This window comes from Mustela nigripes, chromosome 1 (assembly GCF_022355385.1).
Source record: "Mustela nigripes isolate SB6536 chromosome 1, MUSNIG.SB6536, whole genome shotgun sequence".
NCBI classification, from domain to species: Eukaryota; Metazoa; Chordata; class Mammalia; order Carnivora; family Mustelidae; genus Mustela; species Mustela nigripes.
The window spans coordinates 240,256,631-240,259,600 of NC_081557.1; positions in this window are offsets into that span (position 1 = coordinate 240,256,631).

Below are 2,970 nucleotides of genomic sequence, written 5' to 3' on the forward strand. Positions count from 1 at the left end.
GAGTATGGATATTTCTTTAAAACTTAAAAATAGAGGGGTGCCTGGGTGGCTCAGTGGGTTAAACCTCTGCCTTCAGCTCAGGTCATGACCTCAGGGTTCTGGGATCGAGCCCAGCATAGGGGGGTCTCTGCTCAGCAGGGAGCCTGCTTTGTCCTCTCTCTCTGCCTGTCTTCTCTGCCTACTTGTGATCTCTGTCAGTCAAAAATAAATAAAGTCTTTAAAAAAACTTAAAAATAGAAATATCCTATGACTTAGCAATTATAGTACTATGTATCTACCCAAAAGATACAAAAATACAGATTTGAAGAAATACATGCACCCTGTTTACAGCAGCATTATCAACAAGAGCCAGAGAGGTGGAATAATATTTTATATGAATATTATTCAGCCATCAAAAACATTAACATCTTTCCATTTGCAATGGATAGAGTTAGAGTGTATTATGCTAAATGAAATAAGTCAGTCAGAGAAAGACAAATACCATATTATCTCACTCATATGAGATGAACTTATAGGATTTGGAGGAAAAAAAAAAAGGACAGAGAGAAACAAACCATAGGAGACTCAAATATAGAAAACAAACTGACATGGTGAGTGGTGTGAAGTGTGTAACCCTGATGGTTCACAAACTTCTACCCCTGAGGCAAATAATGCATTATATGATAATAAAAATAATTAATAAAAAATAAAAAAGAGGGGCACCTGTGTGGCTCAGTGGGTTAAAGCCTCTACCTTTGGCTCAGGTCCTAATCCCAGGGTTCTGGGGTCCAGCCCGCATCAGTCTCTCTGCTCAGCAGGGAGCCTGCTTCCTCTCTCTCTCTCTGCCTGCCTCTCTGCCTACTTGCAATCTCTGTCTGTCAAATAAACAAATAAAATCTTTAAAAAAAAGAAAACAAGAAAACAAACAGGGTTAATTGTGGGAACTGGCTGGGGCATGGGCTAGATGGGTGTTGTGTTTTAAGAGGGCATGTGTTATAATGAGAACTGGGTATGTAAGTGATGTATCACTGAATTCTGCTCCAGAAACCGATATTGCACTTTGTGTTTAAAAAAAAAAAAAAAAAAAAAGGAGGAATTTTCCAGGTTGACAGAGAGAAAGATGTGACAAGAACGGAAGATCAGAGAAGTATAACAAGGGTGGCATTCAAGTTGGAGGAAGGGCCCATGAGCCAAGCAATGTGGAAGGCCTCTAGAATTTGGAAAATGAAAGAAAATGGAGTCTCACCTTGTGCTTTCAGAATGGAATATATCCCTCTGACTCTGATTTCTGCCCTATGAATGTTCTGTTAGACTTCTTACTTACTTACATAATTCTTACCTAAACCAATAAATTTGGTAGGTAAAGCATTCCTAAGGTAAGGGTTACCTCTTAATCCTGGCATTTTTTTTTTTTTTTACAATAAGAACAAATGTCTTGTATTAAGAAGAAATACCATATATAAATGGTTTATGTTAATAAATTAAGAAGTTCTATTTTTTTTAAATATTTTATTTTTATTTATTTGACAGACAGAAATCACAAGTAGACAGAGAGGCAGATAGAGAGAGAGGGGGAAGCAGGGTCCCCACCGAGCAGAGAGCCCGATGCGGGCCTCGATCCCAGGACCCTGAGACCACGACCCCAGCCGAAGGCAGAGGCTTTAAACCACTGAGCCACCCAGGCGCCCTAAATTAAGAAGTTCTAATTTACATTGTGAGATATGCAATTCCTCAGGATACCTTTAAAGATTGGGTTCCCCTGAGTCATTTTAAATAGAATGTTATGTTTTTAAATGTCACTTCTTTTTTAAAATTTAATTTATTTTTTTATTAAGTTATGTTATTCATCATACAGTACATCATTAGTTTTTGATTTAGTATTCCATGATTCATTGTTTGAGTATAACAACCTGTGCTCCATGCAATATGTGTCCTTCTTAATACCCATCATCAGGCTAACCTACCCCCCACCTCCTCCTCTCTAAAACCCTCAATTTGTTTCCTGGAGTCCATAGTCTCTCATAGTTCATCGCATACTCCCAATTCCCCCCGACCTCTGCCTTCTCTTCCCCCCTCCTTCTTTTAATGTCCTCCGTACTATTCCTTACGTCCCACATATAACTAAAAGCATACAATAATTGACTTTCTCTGCTTGACTTATTTCACTTAATGTAATCTCCTCCAGTCCCATACATGTTGATGTTGGGTATTCATCCTTTCTGATAGATGAGTAATATCCCATTGTGTATATGGACCACATTTTTATCCATTCATCTGTTGAAGGGGATCTTGGCTTCTTCTATAGTTTGGCTATTGTGGATATTGCTGCTATGCATGTTGGGGTACAGATGGCCCTTCTTTTCACTACATCTGTATCTTTGGGGGTAAATACCCAGTAGTGTAATTGCTGGGTCATAGGGTAGCTCTATTTTTAACTTTTTGAAGAACCTCCACACTGTTTTCCAAAGTGGCTGCACCAACTTGCATTCCCACCAACAGTGTAAGAGGGTTTCCCTTTCTCCACATCCTCTCTAACACTTGTTGTTTCTTGCCTTGTCAATTTAAAAACAAACAAATAGAATGTTATTTATAATACAATATAACTATGTGGACATTTTCTGTATCTCACTGATTATATAGATAACTAGATGCAAGTAAGTTTGTTTATATGAAAGTCTGCTTATGCTTAGAAATATTTCTCATGCACTGGATTGGTATTCAACTTATCTGCTGGGTGGATGAAGTATTAAATAATGGAGGGGCAATAAGGGGAGTGAATGAATGAATGAATGAATTGAAGATTTTTTAAAAAGATTTTATGTACCCCTGGGGATAAAAATATATGTTTATAAAAAATAAAAAATTAAAAAAAAAAAAAAAAAAAAAAAAAAAGATTTTATTTATTTATCTTGAAAGAAGTTGCTGTGGCTGATGTCAAAGAGGTTACTACCTATGTTCTCAGGATTCTGATGGATTCCTGTCTCACATTGA